The sequence below is a fragment of the Atractosteus spatula genome, chromosome 4, assembly GCF_055471065.1.
Source record: "Atractosteus spatula isolate fAtrSpa1 chromosome 4, fAtrSpa1.hap1, whole genome shotgun sequence".
Lineage (NCBI taxonomy): Eukaryota > Metazoa > Chordata > Actinopteri > Semionotiformes > Lepisosteidae > Atractosteus > Atractosteus spatula.
The window spans coordinates 27,148,517-27,166,103 of record NC_142709.1 but is presented as its reverse complement, the minus strand read 5'-3'; the positions used below and the strand labels follow the sequence as shown (position 1 = coordinate 27,166,103).

The window sequence follows — 17,587 nt, the reverse complement described above, 5'->3', positions numbered from 1 at the left end:
CAGATGATGTGTGCACAAACAAACTGCGCAAGTTTTAATTTTAATTTTGGAAATATTTTGTGTTCTGAGAAGTCAGTAAGCAGCTTAGCTGGCCAGCTACAGACAGAAAAGGAACTGAAGAAGCCCAGTCTGTAGCTCAAACAAGATTTCAGGCTTTTGTTTTGGTTCTGGTTATTTTGTGATCCTGTACCATAAACAAAAAGCATATTTTGCAGCACATAACTATTTCTGTTTTACTGAGACCTGTATATTCAAAGATTGCTTGCTTTGGTACCCCAGCCTCTGAAGGGTGTGAAGGAAGTTTACTGTAGATTTAGGATTCTTTGGAAACCAAAGTTATAATTCCCCCAAACTGTCCCAGATTTTCATGTGTAAGATTTAAATCCCAATTCCAAACAGTTGCTAAAGGCTTGTACAGTATGTAACCTCTAACTGAAAAAAAAAATCCCAGTCCCTTTGTTTTGCCTCTGAAATCCTGCACATTATACAATAGTTATGTGGACAACTTTGGCCTACAGGGCACAATAGGCACATATTGTCAAATGGAGACAAAAAATGGAAAACAAAAGAAAGAGTCAGGTAGCATGTATTGAGATTACAAGTCCTGCAATGATCGAAAACCACCCTTATTAAAAATAAATTAGAATGTGAATTCTCGTATTTCTTCAAAAGGTGGAAAAGACAAAGTGAAATTACCACTAAATTTAAGAGTGTCGAAAACTGTTTCATCTAGTCTTTAAACATTTTTGGGTGTACCACAAGAGGGATGTGCAGCTTTTGCCATAGTAAGCTGCAGTCGCTAGGTAAGACAGACTTTGATCTTTTTGAAACTAAAATCTGGAGCTTACAGAAGCTATCTCTTAAACGAGTTCTTGAAAAAGTAGAAGTCTAATGCCTCGAGCATAATGTATGTTTCCTAAAAGTGTTAACTATTTTTCAGAGGTTATTTACACTCCATCTAAATTTATCTTAAGAAGTTAGCAGATGGCTTCAAGACCATACACATTAGTTTTACAATTATATTCATTATTCTTAATGTGCATTCTATTCCCTCTGAAAGAAACAATAACCAACAATTATTGAATTCCTAACGCATCAAAGCTGTCTTCCTTTCTTTACAGAAATCAGGGTTTCAGTGTATATCAAGCTACAGTACTGCTATACCGTTTAATAAATGCATGGACTGCAAATGCTCCTACACTAACCTTGTCTTTTTTATATCTCAGACAAAATATGATTAGGCTTCATGGTATGGAGATTGCTCACACTTTGCAATGAAAAAATCTTTTATGACTCATAATAAAATCCACAAAAGTATTACCTTTATTGAAGACAATGTTTTGATGACTGCAAAATTAGTCAAAAGAAAAACACCCTATTTTCTTTTTGATTTCTTTCTTTCATTGTTTTCAGTATGCTGCATATAAAAGATATAAAATTTGAAAGACGTTCATGAAAAGACATAACACAAAGACCATTTTTGTTGTCTCAGTGAAAAGAAAATTAGATTTCATTATTTTGTCATCACTGCGTGTCCTGCTTTGTAGGAACAGCAGGGTTCATTCTTCATAGTCCACTGGCTTTAATATTTAAGAAATGAAGGTCTTAAATGTCAGCCAGAGAACCCTGCTGATGAGCAAACATGTCTATATTATACCTGCTCCACTTTACAAATAGTCCTAAAGGATATGAAAGCTAATTTTGTACGTAAACATCAGGCTGTGTTTTCAATGAGCTTTTCTTTCCTAGACAATAAGAGAACTATCCTTTCAGTGTCCATCTTACAACAATCTTTTGTCTTTCTAAAGATAACAGTGTCTGCTCAATTATTATTATTATTATTGTTTCTGCTCATTTATTATGTTTGATCTCATATTTGTAATATAAGCAATGTTAATGACCAGTGGTTAAAAAACAGTAGGCCATGAAAGCAAATCATCTTACGGTGTGCAAGTAGTGGAAAGGAAGAATACATTTATTATGGAGTGAAGTGAATACATTAAAAAATACTACTGTTGTATTATATTTGCAAATAAAAAAATACATTTTTATTATAATGTACAGTATGTACAGCATATTTAGTATATATCACAATGCATATAGTGTTATTAAAATCTTGATTATTTATCTGACTAAACTGAACGTCTACAATGTGCTTAATGGTTTTGTTTTATTTAATCAGATTCCATGCATTAATGCAGGCAAATCTGTTTTATCCAAGGTATATCACCTGAGACAGTGGAACATTTTCAGAGTCTTTCTGGCTTACAGCTGGGTGGATCAAGGTACAAGAAGGCAAAATGACTAGTCCAGGGTGAAGAATTAAACTAACAGCTGAAGCAGGATAAAACCATACTCATGGGCCCTGGGTACTTAGATCTTACTGCTATGAAGCAATGAATAATTCTTACACTGGAATTGCTGGATTTCAGAGAAGTTGGTTGGTCCCTTCACACCATAGTACTGCAGAACATTTCAATTTTTCATTTAGCCTGAGGAAATGATGCGGAAACACAGTTGAAAGTAAACATTCACAGACAACAAAAATAACCACATTACTTCTGAGTGCCTTTAACTTCTTATCATTATTGGTGGCCACCTACAAGAACAATAACAAATCTAATTACTATTTTCTGTCACAGTTGTCATTAATTTAAATCACCTATTAAAACTATCAATATTGTTACAGTAGCTATACTGGAAAGTTAATCTGACCATAGCAGAAATGAAAACAGAACTGTCTGACTATGCTAATAGTGTACACATCAGTACATGTTCTTAACTGTTATAGTGTCACAGCATAATCCACTCAATCTAAGGCCACTTGACAGCCACCTCAAGTGGAGGATTTTTATTAGATTGTTATTATTCATTGCAACCATAAAGGTAAAAAGGACCATGTAGAACACACACTGTAAAATAACATATACAGTACTACATATAGAAAGCATAACATAATAATACTGTATACTGTGCATGATAATACACTGTATTCCTTAGTAAGCAAGATAATAAAATTGAAAACTTCCATATTCTTAAGTTTTATGGAAATAGCCCTAAATTTCACTTTGTATTTCAAACTAGTAAAAAAACAACACAACATTGCTTTGGCAGAGCATATCTTCAAAGCTCTTCAATGCATTTCTTCTAAGATCCTATTTAAATGATTTTTTTTTAATTGATCCTACAACAGCTCTCCCAGTTTAAAATAAATTATTTGTAGATGCATTTTTTCATTTGTATGGGTTCGCTATTTCCTTTTTTCTGCACTGCTGTAATTTTACAATAGAACTCTAATATATCAAATAAGATACTAAAGTAAGCCTATACAAGCCTTTGTTTAATTCAAATCGAAATGAAATAGCAATGTGCTTCCTAATCATCTTACTGTATGTAACAATGTTTCATTCAAAGCTTGACTGTAAAGTTTTGTAGTCATGTAATAAAAAGGTTTTTCTAACATTTCATAAACAAAATATATTGAAAAGAGAAATAAAACCAACTGTGTCTAGCACATTTACATATTTATTCTCAAGACAAATTTATGATCCTCCTTTAGTCTTTGCAAAACCTCATAGATAACACTCAATTAAGCTGAGACACGAATAGCTTGGGCTGAAAACAGGGTTGACTCAGCTGTTCTTGATTGGGGTTGATTTGATCATGCCCTTCCCTTGTGGTATAATTTAGCATGAACAGTATCTATCTACCTCTGACATCACAATTTAATGATCAATGCACAATTGTCTGTCACACATACAGGGCTTAAAAACCGTTCTTATTAACAGGAGCATAAATAAACCACACTTGGTCTAGGGTGGCAGACTTGATTTTTTTTCATTTTTATTTTTTTAAACATAATAAAGTATGGATTTGAAACCACACAATCATATCAGTAAACATACAGAAGTGTTTCTTTTCACTACTTTAATGATTGTTATTGTATACATACAGTATACCAGGTACTGAAGTCTCAGTAATTCATACTCCTAATTGTCATATGAAAGTACAAACACAAGAAACCTTTTGTATTGGTAGCTAAAATGCACACAATGAATGGATGGCATAATGAACAAAGGAAAGAAATAGTAGCAGCTGATTCTGATTCTGTCAGTTTGCAGAAGTTAAGAAAGGCTGCATTTGGTGAGTAGTTTGTGAGACCTCCAAAGAAAACTAAAAATAAATGGAGTTGGTGTATGAGTAGTTCATGCTCTGTAATGCACTTCTGGTCATTAAAGATATCATGACTCTGTAGTAGATCTCTAATAGTAGAGGTATTAACCTCTGGTAGCCTGACTAAATTGCACTTGAGGCTTGAAAAATCTGGACTAAAATAGTGATGTAATTTCTCACTAGCTTCATATTACCTGCAGTGCATTGGGCCTGCTGGCCACTTCAGTAGTCGCTGATGAGTGTGCCAACCTATATACTGTACATTCTAAAGCACTTTGAAGTTCTTTTAGGTGAAATACTTGACATGTATTAATAAACATGCAATAATTATTGACTGAATAAATGCAATAAATCAAATAGCTTTCCAATTATTGGGAAATAATAAAACGTTTCCAATATTTTGTTATTTACTGTACATTGCATTGGGTGTAGAAAGTATTGACCCTCCTTGGATCTCTACCCCATTTTGCTGTGTTACATCCTTAAATTGCAACACATTTGAATGTAATTTTTTGTATGATTAACACACCATACGCAACATTTTGATGAGGCATAATCGTTTCTATTGTGCAGTAAAAGAAAATTTAATGAAAAATGAAAAGTGAAAAATCCAATTTGAACAAGTAGTCATACCCTTGAGACCTTAAGCCTTTAATATTAAGGGGATCTCTCTTTTGCAGCAATTACTGCCTCAAGTCAGATGCATATTGTGCAACCAGCTTGCTGGTTTAATTTTTGCCCACTCTTCCTTGCAAAATTGCTGTTTCAGGGGAAGCAGTGGTGTACAACAATCTTCAGTTCCTATCAGATATTTTCTATGGGATTTATGGGATTTTCTAAGGAATTTGTATGGGATGTTTGTATGGGATGACTTCCACTTTCTTTGTTTTAAGCCACTCAAGGGTTACTTTGGCTTTGTGTTTGGGGTCATTGTCCTGTTGAAATATGAACCTCTGTCCCAGTTTAAGATCTTTTGCAGGCCTTTCCAGGTTTTGCTCCATCCATGGCCTCTATTTTGACAAGCTTACCAGTCCCTGCCAATGAAAAGTGCAACATTATGCTGCCACCACCATGCTTCAATGTTGGGATGGTGTTTTGTGAGTGATGAGCAGTGCTATTCTTTTGCCAGACGTAGCACTTGGCATTAAGGCCAAATAACTAATTTTTTGTCTCATCAGACCATTTTTGCCCATATAATTTCAGAGGCTCCCACAGTACATGTATTTTTGCACATTCAAGATGGGACTTCATGTGAGTTATTTTTTCAAATATAGCTTCTTTCTCACCATTCTACCATACAGCCCAGTTTTGTGGACCTATTGTTGACTCACTCACAATTTCTCCCATCTCAATTATGAGACACTGTAGGACTTTGAGGGCTGTTTTCAGCCTCTTGACTGCTTCTTTGACCTTCTCGCCCCGCTGCTGAGTTTTGTAGGACAACCTGGTTGTTGAAGATTCTTAGGATCTGTCCTCCTGATAATTGTTAGAACAGTGCTCTGTGGGATATTCAGTGGCTTTGAAGTCTTTTTATATCCCTCACCTGTCTTGAGGAAGCTATTTTGTTTTTATATTGCTTTGTATGCAATGTCCAATGGTGGGAAGGGTGTATTTCACGTTACAAAGATAACTATTGTATCCGCACACAGGTGGATTACAATCCAGATACTGTGTAAATTCTGAAGGCAACTGGATAAATCAGAGCTTACTAAGGAGTGTTAACGCTAAGGTGGAGAATACTTGAAGTTTTTTAAGGGTTTTTATTTTTAACTAATCTATTGTTTTAGCTGCAAACAATTAAATAAATCAATATTGTAGAGGATTTTGTATGGATCACAAGGGAAAAAATATGTAAGTCTATCAAGTCTATCAAGTTTCCTGTCTGTAACACAACAAAATGAAGCAAAATACAATGTGGGGTAAATACTTTCTACATCCACTGTACATAGTTTATACCACAAAATGATTTTAATTTTAATTTTAGGGTTTCAATCACATTTTCAAAACAAAATTAAGGCTACTTAGAATTTATGCAAATAAATTGGATTTTCCCCTAATTTTACTAAATCAGCTGGTGGGCTGATTTAGTGAAATTAAATCAGCCTTCAGCTGCAGCCTTCAGATATTAACAGGGCTGCCATGGAGTTTTTGAAAAGTAAAATAAAGCATTGTTTATATATAGTTCAGGTGGGTAGCTGCATCAGCATGCGTAGGCTGCAAAGGAAGAAGTAATAGGTTTATTCCATGCTGAAAAAAAGAAGAAAGAAAACACAACGTTTCAGCCGGGGAGCCTTTTTCAGGTGTGAGTATATATTGTTATATTGTTATATTGTTATATTGTATATATTGTATATATTGTTTATATATATATATACAGTCTGAAGCCTTCCTCTAAGACAGCACATGTGGAAAACGTGTGTGGTGTGAATTCACTTTTTCACGCTTAATGTGTAGAGAAAAAAGAAAAGATCTTAGAGCAGCTGAACAATAGCTCTATGTTTCACTGTAATTAATTCCTGCCATGGTAAAATGCCCATACTGTACATTTTGAAGCCATCTCAGATTAATCATTGAAATGAGTTGTGTTTATACTATTAATAATAATGTACTTGGGGTTTATATATACTGTATAGTATATGTGCATGTGTGGCTGAGGCAGTGTGGAGCTGGGGGTGTACTGCAATAATCTTTATTTATGTAAGAGTGCTGTGGGAGGAAAAAGGTAGAGAACTAGTGTCCTGAATAACAATATGAAAGCTATACGTCTAAATTTATTATAATTTCTGTCAGCCAAAGCCTTTGAGTCTACTCTGTCCATACTGCATTAGCAATTTCGAGGACAGTAGTACAGTATATGAGGTACAGTAGTTGCTAATATTTTCATATCTCACTTCATTATGTGGGGATTAACCCCAGGATTGCCCTTCTATTTAAACAAGTCAGCATAACATTCTTTCTTAAAATGCAATTTTTAAAAAAATATACTGTATATAATATGTTCTGCTTATACTGTATATTTTTATGCATGCATAATTCAAATTGTCTGGGTCACTTTTATTCTTAACTCAGGCTTCATCTTGATTGAAACAGACAATAAGCATTAAGCTTGGATAAAAACACAACATCTGGATGGGAGGATTAAGTATTTTTTCATTTGATTTTTTTTTCAAAAAATAAAAAGCACCTCCATAATAATTGAAAATGAAAATAACAAACACATACTGTAAGCAAATGCATTTCTGTCTAAGGCCTGTTAGTGATCAGGACAACAAAGAAGCAAGATGTCTATGGCTAAAATCTCTTCCATTCTGTGTAAATCCTAGACATCTACACATCTATTTTCTAATTGCTTTACCCAGTACAGGGTAGCAGAGAGAGCTGGAGTCTATCCCAGCAAGTAAAGGGCACAAGGTGGGATACTATCTGGACAGGACATCAATCCACCACAGAACACGTACAGACACAAAAACATACTCTCACAGCAAGGCCTATTTTACAAAAATAATTAACTTGTCAGCATGTCTTTGGACTGTGGGAGGGAACTGGATGAACATGCAAACTCCACAAAGATACCCCTGGGATATAACCCTGGTCTCCAGTACTACAAGGCAGCAATGCTAACTGCACCACCACTGCACCCCAGATTATTGGTAAAATAATTTAATCTAAAATTAATACAACCATAATAAAATCAAATATCATATGCACCCATAGGGATCTTTCTTTACTGATTTATTCCATTCTGAAAAGAAAAGAAAAGAAACACAACGTTTTAGCTGTGGAGCCTTCTTCGGGTGTGAATCTCCACAGCCAAAACGTTGTGTTTCCTTTCTTTTCTTTTCAGCATGCAATAAACCCTTTACCTGTTCCTTTGGAACCTACGCATGCTGACGCAGATACCTACTTGAACTTTCATTACTGATGTCTAATAACGTGCACCTGCTGTAGATTACATGATGCATTTCTGATGTACTTCTAGAAAACTTTAAATGAAGGTGGTCTCATCATTAAGTAAATGTGTTTATATTTATTTCCCTAAGATACAAGAACTGCCAGTTTAAAAAAGATGTATTATTACCGATACAAACTACCATTTGTACTACATCGAGTAAATTGTCTAACTCATGTGAACTAGAAGTTCTAAAGTACTCTTGATTGTTTTACCAGAACGTTAAAGAAAAAATAAAAACTTTTGTCAATGCTTTTAGAAGAGTTGTATGCAAAAGCTTTGGAATATGTGACCATGCATGTAAATGCTTGATTTCAGATGAGTGGCACTAACCAGGAGTTTGTTTGCTTTAACCCTGCAATTAATGCATGCCTGCATTCCCCAGCTTTCTGTCTTTGCGGGAAGCCTGTCCTACAGCAGTAACTTAAAACAAAGTGGAGAGATGGTAAGCAAGCACTGATGGACATGGCAGTTAATTGGATTGATGAAGCAAGTCCCATAGTGTGTTGTTTGTAGAAATGCTGATTGGACTTTTTTCAATGAGAGTTGATATTCCACAAGGTTTTTCTTTTTTTAAAGAAAAAGGTATACAGACACTGACCTGAAACTGGCTATTTAAACTGACATATCCAGCAGACTGGACAACAGGTTTCCCCAAGGGTTGGGAGACTGTCAAATTTGTGTAAGCCTAGATGGTGAGCAATACCAGAGCAAAGAAACCAGAAAACCACAAGTAGTCATCACAAACTCTGCAGGACTCAATATTATGCATTGTAAATTGGAAACAAAAGAAAAATGAACCTGGGAAGAAAGAAAGCTGCGGCTCTCAGTTTTACTTCTGTGAACAAATCACTTTGAATAGCTAAATCAGAACCAATAAAATGTTAGCAAAGCTGAGCTGCTACTAAGCTTCTAATTAAAAATTGATTTGATTGTCATACTGCAACTTGCATGAAAGCCCCACAGTCTTCAAAGTTACATAGCTTAGTGGGCTCAGAGATATCTATTAATTTGCTAATTAGAATAATATTGTAATAACTGTTTATTCAAAATACATGTTTTTCTTTAAACACTAAAGCTCAGCTCCACAACAGAAAAACAAAAAAAAATCTTTGATGTGGGTAACATTGATTTCATAAAGGGTTAAATGGTGATAAATTAATTAATAAACAAGTTAGCTACATTAAAGCTGTAATATGACATATCATATCAAACACATTTTTAGGATGACTTATTCAGTTATTGCACCTAGTCTTCATTTCACAATTGGCCAGATTGTATAGCAGTGCACAGTCAGCTGTATCTCTTTCAAAGCAAAATTGATACTTTATTTCAACATTAAGAAAGAATTATTTTCACCTCAATCAATTTTTCACACTTAGTGTAAAACCATTGGATTCCAATTCTGTCCTCCACTGATGCGGAGATAATTATGTACGTGTACAGTATGTGTTTAGCAAAATAAGATGTTCCTTTACCCAACCCTTTATAAGAAAGCAATCAAATTCCATGTATACAGTAACATATACTTAATAAATTGGGGATATGTAGCTATCAAAATGGTATGTCTGTTAAAGCTTCAAAACGAAAATAAGTAAGCAGAAAACACTACTTCCACTCCCTGTAAATCTAGAATTGTTTGATGTAATTCACAGACACCTTTGCAATAAGTGACTGTTTATGATTAATTCATGCATCTTAAGCGAAGTCATATGAGTAGCATTTGAATAATGTATGTTGTGACTTAAAATACCTATCCTAATAACACAACATGAATCTACTATACAGTATAATAAATACAGAGACATAATGTAAACTGTTACCTGCTTATATTTTTTTTCATTTGTAATTAACAAGCTTTTCATAGTATCATTATTCTGCTCAACAATATTACATCTAGGCTGCTGAAGGGTTTTGTAAATTCCCATGATCTTTATAAAAAAAAACATTATTTACTCCAGCTGTTCCCATTGTTTGTCCAACAAAGTTTGAAGTGTTTTGTTTTATTTAAAAATATGGGTTATAAACCACCATGTAAACAGTGAAAATCACAGTTTCTAAAGTAACTCATAAAACATTTTCTTAGTACAATGCTGATACAGAATTTCTGTTAAAGAGGGAGATATAGCAAGAGACTGAGGTAATTTCTCTCAGTTCCCAACTATCGAAAATGTGAATGTTAATTTCATCACTGTTAATAAAATGATTCATGACCATTAAGAGGACATATGATTTAAAATCTTCATAACATTGGACTGGAATATCAGGTACAGTACAGTATATGTACATGACAATGGATAGCTAAAAGCAGTACTAAAGAATAATTGAAAAAGAGATTTTCCTGTCACATCGTAATGTGTATTCTATTTTGGCTTTAATGAGAAATATTATGTTTGTATGTATAAGACATTTTTTAAGTTACATTTTATTTTAATCATGCATTCTTTTCAACTGACTCAATTTTAAACTACATACTTCACACAAATCTCCAATATTATACTCTGCGATGTGTGGATATGAAAATTAAACACTTATCACATTATATCATTAATCTAGGGGAAGGGTCAAAAAGTAAAACATTACACACTGTTGACAAATATTGTCAACACTCAGTAGGTCACAGATTATACGGTAACTTGAGAACATGCTCACCATTGATACAACAAAAAAATGAAATAAATGCTTTTAATCCAGGTGATTCACAAATCCACTTTCTGCCCATGTAGATTGCGAAAGCAGTGGTGGAAGTTTTATAACTTACCACCAGCCCATCAAATATGTTTGGCATACAATTTAAGTCTCCTGTTAATATGATAAGACTGTAATTCCCAAATGAAACTGAGAAATGAAAATTCTGTTAAGTCTGTTTATTTTCACACATCTAATGCAAAAAATAATTAGATTTGTAATACTGTATACTGAATGTTTTTCAGAATTATGACAATTAAGGAATAAATCAATATTAGCTATCACTAAAGACCCCCCCCCCATCACTACCAATACACAAACAAAAAATTAAAAAATCCCTGATCCTCTCATAATTTATCAACAACTTTAATGCAACGTTTTTAATGTAAAGAGAATCTTGTACTTCCTGATCACCAAACGAATACAATATCTGAAATGCCCAAAACATTAATCTATACTCGTTTGTTAATTTGACAATCTTGTACTTAAGATACTGAGAATATCTATCTATTTGGTAGATGGTTGGGGATCTTTTGGTTAATATATTATTCAGTATAAAAATAAAACAAACAGCTTTTTAAATATGTAAGAAGTGCTCACCATGACCTTTTCAGACCTAGAGAGATGTTCATGCACATATATCATGTCCATTCTCCTTTCATTCAGGTCTACAGTATGTGATGAAAGAATCCAAAAGGCCAAGTTTTGTTTAAATGACATTCTGATGGCATTTGTATAGTATGCTTAGCCTTTGTCATTTTTTATTTTCTTTGCAAATACTATATTATGCTTTTGTGTTATAGTCTTAACTAATTTAATGATATATACACAGAAAGCCAACATGTCCAATTTAGCACCCCTTAAAATCCCTCTGGTATAAAACATTACTAATTCTGTATGAACATTTGCATTATTAGAACTAAACCAGAGGATCATCTGAAAGGCAATATGGTTCCAGGGGGTAGTTAACATGTATTTAGAAAAAGAAGGCTGGCTTAATTATCGTGTCCAAGTTATTTAATAAAGAAATATTGATAAAAGAGTACATGATTATTATTATTAGATTTTCAGAAGGCTATTGATGAAGTGTCCCATAAAAGGTTATTTTTTCATTGGGAGAAAAAGGCATTTACGGTTATGTACGGTATCTATTTTGATTGACAACTGGTTAATGGATAGAAAAAAGAGATGGTATGTACAAAGTGAATATTCAAATCATAGTGATGAAATTAAAGGAGTCCTACAGAGATCTGTTTTAGGACTGATGCTCAGTATAACTTATATTAGGCTTTGATCAAATATCAGTAAACTAGCAAAGTTCTCAAACAGTGTTAGGACAGATACTACAAATGTCGAAATTAAATGAAAGGATGTTATGTTAAAATGTTACAATGCACTAGCAATACCTAATCTGGAACTTGGACTACAATTCTGATCACCACAATACACAAAATATTTAACTATTCTGAAAACAGTCTAAAGAAGAGTGACCAGGTGCTATGCTATACATTCCAGGGATTAAATGAATGTCCTATACAAACAAGACTAAAAAAACTGAATATTTTTAGTCTTGAACAGAGAAGGTAGTGGGGTGACCTCATTCAAGTATTCAAATCCTAACAAATGCAACCCATCTCTGGACATCTTTAGAATCAATGACGAAACAGAAGAGAAAACCTAAGAATATAAGAAATCCTTTTAACAGCAGGAGGATAATTAGATCATGCAGCTCATATGACAATAGAGAAAAGGAGACATTTTTACACAAAGAGTTGTGGGTATCTGGTACAAACTACCAAGCTATGTTGTTGAAGTTAAAGCTGATATCTTGACTTCTTCAAAAACCTCTGGATGTGATCCTCAGATCAATTAGCAACTACCTCTCAAACCGGCTAGATGGACTGTATGTATTATATCCACTGATTTGTAACCTTTCTTATGTCCGCAGAACAAGGATGCAGTTGTGCCTGGCTAACACAGGTAATTTTATATAGGTATAGAAGATTGTTCTCTTAACAATGTGGAACTCAACTAAAATGTTTTTGATGTGATATTTACTATTGTACAGCCAAAAACAGTCAACTAGAGTAAATAAAAGCCTGGGTTTAGCTAGATGTCATGCTTATAATTTCAAAAAATAAATAATTTGCTAGAAATGCCTTACCACTTAATATTAATATTTAGCAATTATTAATGTAAAATTAACTTAATAATTACAAAAGGAGCCAACAAATACACATGAAATATGAGAATACAAGACCAGTTTAAAAGCTTATTTCTTTAGAAAAAAAAGCTCAACCTGTATAGTATCCTTGTTTGAAACATGAAGTACACATGACATTTTTAATTGTAAAACCAAAATGCCCAGGATTAATGGGATGGGACTCTAGGGGTAATGTAAATGCTAAGTCACAGAGTTTAAGAGTAAAAATAATATGAATGTAATTAAAAATGCAATGTAAAAAGAGAATTTAAGTGCTAATTTAGTATTTTCAACAGTTATTGAATGTTTTTTTTTATTTATTTTACAGAATTAACTGTTTCTGAATATATATGGTCATGAAAGTGTTACACAGGAATAGTGAAGGTTGACTACTACAAAAATTGTCTATTTATTGAGTCATTTATTATATCTTTCAAATTCCATTATGTTAAATTATTCCATCACACAAACAGTTTTGCAAATGAAATAATTAGTTTTGTATTTGAATGTTAGTAATCTCTTTAAGTATAATCCTACCTCTTTAGTGCATTTAATTATGTTGACAATGACACAATCAAACAAAATAAGAAAAGGCAACCAAATACACCCTAAGAAGTATTCACATTTGATTTTCTCTATACTACTGCTACAATTCACTCACCAATACAACAGTATATAGTACATATAATTCTTTTTCTTAAACGTGCATTTGTTTTGTCAGTCCATTCTTCCATTTCCAAACCCTTTTATCCAATACAGGGTTGTAGGGAGCCAAAGAACCTGGATGGGAAGTCCATTGCAGGGCACACACAGACATAAAACTGCACACACTCACACTTGCACCAATTTTCCTAATTAACCTACCAGTATGACTTTGGATTGCGGGAGGAAACAAAGTACCTAGAAGAAATTCAAGCAAACATGGGGAGAGCATAAAAATGCCACACAGATAGCACCCCAGGTCCTATCACACCTTATAAACTAGGCACATGTCTAGTTCAATTTTTATTCATTGAGTGCATCTTACAATAAGAGCTCTTTTTCCCTTAGTGCTACATATCCATTCTGCCTCTCAGCAATTTATGATTCCATCTTTTCTTCAAGCAGGAGTTCTCCTGTTACACTCACCCTTACACTATTGCACAAGCTAAGAAAAGAACTGTAAACAAAGTGATGATGGTTGCACAGGAACCTAATCAAAAGTACAGGGTCTTTTGATGAGAGTGACTTTGGCACTAAGTCATGATATAAATCCCCTGGGATTCTGATGAAAAACAATACTTTCCAAGTGGATGTGAATTATCATAAAATTCCAGTGGAAGTCTGAAATGTTGAATGGTATAGGATCATTTTGACATGTATCTGTATGCTGGCACATAGTAAGATATTTCAGAGAGAAAAATGAAACCAAAATTGTTTATGGTATTCTGCTTTTATTATTATTATTGCTGTTGCTATAAAAAAGAAAAATAATAACAACAGTATTAGTTATTACTGTAACTGCAAGTTCCAGCTTGGTTGCCAAGGAACACTTGCCAATAGGAGAGAGAGTTCAAAAGTATATATTTAGCTTAACAGATTACATGCAAAATCCAGGGTCTGATTCAGTCTCTTAGACATACTGCAGCTAGGTGTTTCCCAGAAATGGTCATAAATATTGTAATCTGTGTAATAGTACAAATACTACAAAATTGGATATTCCAAAATTATAATAATGTTGAAATATCCACTTTGCAATACTTTTATCAATATTTATAATGACCATTTCTGGGAAATACCTAGCTACATTATGTCTAAGAGACTGAATCAGACCTTGGATTTCGCCATGTGTTCTGTAATGCCAAATACTGTACATCCGTTGAACTCTCTCTATTATTGACAAGTCTTCCTGTTTTCCTAATATCATGTTAACTGAGCCAGAATTCACAGTACAAAAGCATTAAGACCTGCCTCACTAGTGGAGAAGCTGTGCCTGTCGTTCACTAGCATTATAGGCTAAAAGATGTCAGTAATGTGTTCACTGTCACTGTTGTAAAGGATGCTTCTGAAGCAGGCTTGTGTGGGCTGTCAAATAGTCCTTATTTAAAAGCAAACCTAAGTGTCTATCAAAAGCCTCAGGGTAGGAGGAGAACAAGAAGCAAAAATAGAGCCCGTACTATGTGTATGTGCATAGTTTAGTGGAAACATTGGAAATATGGATCATGTTTCCAGTCTGTGGAAAGTACTTAACAGAATATAGTGTAAACACTGACATCTTAAAATATTTAGAATGTGCCAATACTAAGGAATGCAATTGTGTGAGAATTATTGTCAAGCAAAATATTAAATTAGACACAATATTATTTTATTTATTATTTCTATTCATATTTATAAGAAAAGTAAATAATATAATTTTTAGTCTGTATCACCATACTGACTGAGACTGCGAATTTCAGTTCTTGCAATAATTGGATGAGATTTTATTTTCAGTTCCTGTTTAATCTTTATCAAATGCACACATCTCCAACAAAACAACATTAAAATTATGCACAAACCAAGATGCCATTATTAAATGTTGAAGCCTTTTATAAAGATTGCATGAAAACAAGCCATTTACAAAAATGACTTTTTTAATAGCAGACTTCCAGTGGCTAGTGCTGTATTATATACCAAGGACACTGAATGACTTTTATGCTCCTAATGACAGTCAGACCTAATGTTTTCCTTTTACCTTTGACTTTTACCAGCCTTCATATAAAAATGGATTTTCTCATCAGTACTATTTTAATTAAAGTCCGGAGATTAAAACCTACTGCGCTAAGTGATGAATATTAATCAATGCACTTGGATTTTTCAACAAACTGATATCAAATTCATATCATTCTCCCTTTTGACATCAGGTTGACAGGCCATCACAGTTACCCATATTAGTATGCTACACTCATACAGACATATGGAACTTTGTAAATTAAGTTCAGTGTATCTAAATGCTTAACCTGCTTAAGTATTCCAGTCATTCAAAATGACAATGTGTCCTGGTAAAGTTTATAAAACAGCTGAAGGCAATGCTGCCTGCATGGCAGACGCTAAGAGCTCTAATGCAAATTAAGTTGTGCCTGGAGAAGCAGTTAATCATAATCAAGCTGATATGTGTTTTAAACTGTTTTTTTATCTAAAAATAAAGCCACTGAATACTTAGGAAACATACAATCAACCGCCCCATGTGTCTCTTAGCTAGGCTTTGTCAACTCTCTTGGATTGTTCTGGTGGCTCCCAGAATTATGAAAACTCCCCCACAAGTCAATCTGGGAGAAAAGGCCAAGTTCTGACTTTCACGACAAGACACTCCATGGAACCAACTGTTGTGCAAAAGAAATCCATCCCAGGTTTCAGCTCTGACTTTTGACTTGGACAGATTCCACCCTACCCTACATTAACTCCCAGTCTACAATCAGTACTGGCAACAGTACTCTCATACCTCTTTCTCTCCTCTTTACTTGTGTTGGATAGCATTTGCTTACACTTGCTAACAGATCTGATCCTACAAATGACTAAACATCAATTAGCAAAGACGTGCATCACTGAAACACTCAACTGTTGTTTCAGTTCCCTAAGATAGCTATTCTAATTTTAGAGACCATGAGTATTAAACCATTTTAATCTTCCATTTTTAATTTCCTTACTTCTCACTTCACAGTGAATACATCTGAAAAAAAACAACAAATGTAACACCATGGCAAAAGGTCTACTTTATTTTCATGAAAATAAAAATACCAAATACGTCTGTGGTAACACTTTATTTTAGGGAATGCAATCTACATCTGAAAATATGTCATAGCCTATATTATAATAATTAAACATTAATTGTGTTAATAATGCTAATAGCCTGCAATTATTTGTATTTTTCTTTCCATACCATCAATTTTACAGCTGGCAATTCTGTATTTATGTCTCAGTTCACAGCTCTTCTGCTGCATGGAGCAATGCTGATGTGCAGACAAGCTCCTCCAACCTGCCCAACCATCAAGCCATCACCATTTAACACACTGCAAACTCCACAGCAATTTATAAGAAGGATAGCAGAAGCTGGAGGAGTGATGTGTCCTGCACTGATGTTACTGCAAACCTAGAGTGACAAAAGAACTTCCTCTTTGGGGAATCTTGATCACAGCTGACTTGTGACGTGACATAAACATACAACTTCTTATTTCATACAGCTGAATTTATTATATGAGAGCTTCAAGCAAGTACTCTACATACTGTACAAAAATCTGTCAAGACAACATCAAGCCTTTTAAAATGGACCTACCGAATTCTAGCTGACTTTTGTTATTATAGTTGGGTCTCAACATTTGCAAGGGAACGAACGTCATTAAACATTGTTATTTGGAATTTAACACTTCTAACTAAATGTCATTTCACATTTGTGACAAATAGAACATAAACATCAATAATAAACATCGTAATTTCAAGAAGGGCTATTCTCTCCATAACAAGTTGACAGGAGAAGAGGCATCAGCTGATCACATGAAGCATTTCCAGAGAAGCTGAAAAAGCTCATCAATGAGAGGGGATATAGGCTAGTCTTCAACACT

The 17,587-nt window shown here is 33.9% G+C and overlaps 1 protein-coding gene across 1 annotated transcript in view; it reads right to left on the bottom strand.

Moving 5' to 3' along the window:
* Nucleotides 1–17,587, bottom strand: part of gpc6a (glypican 6a) — a 337,751-nt gene that overhangs the window by 222,201 nt on the left and 97,963 nt on the right. The window lies entirely within an intron of this gene.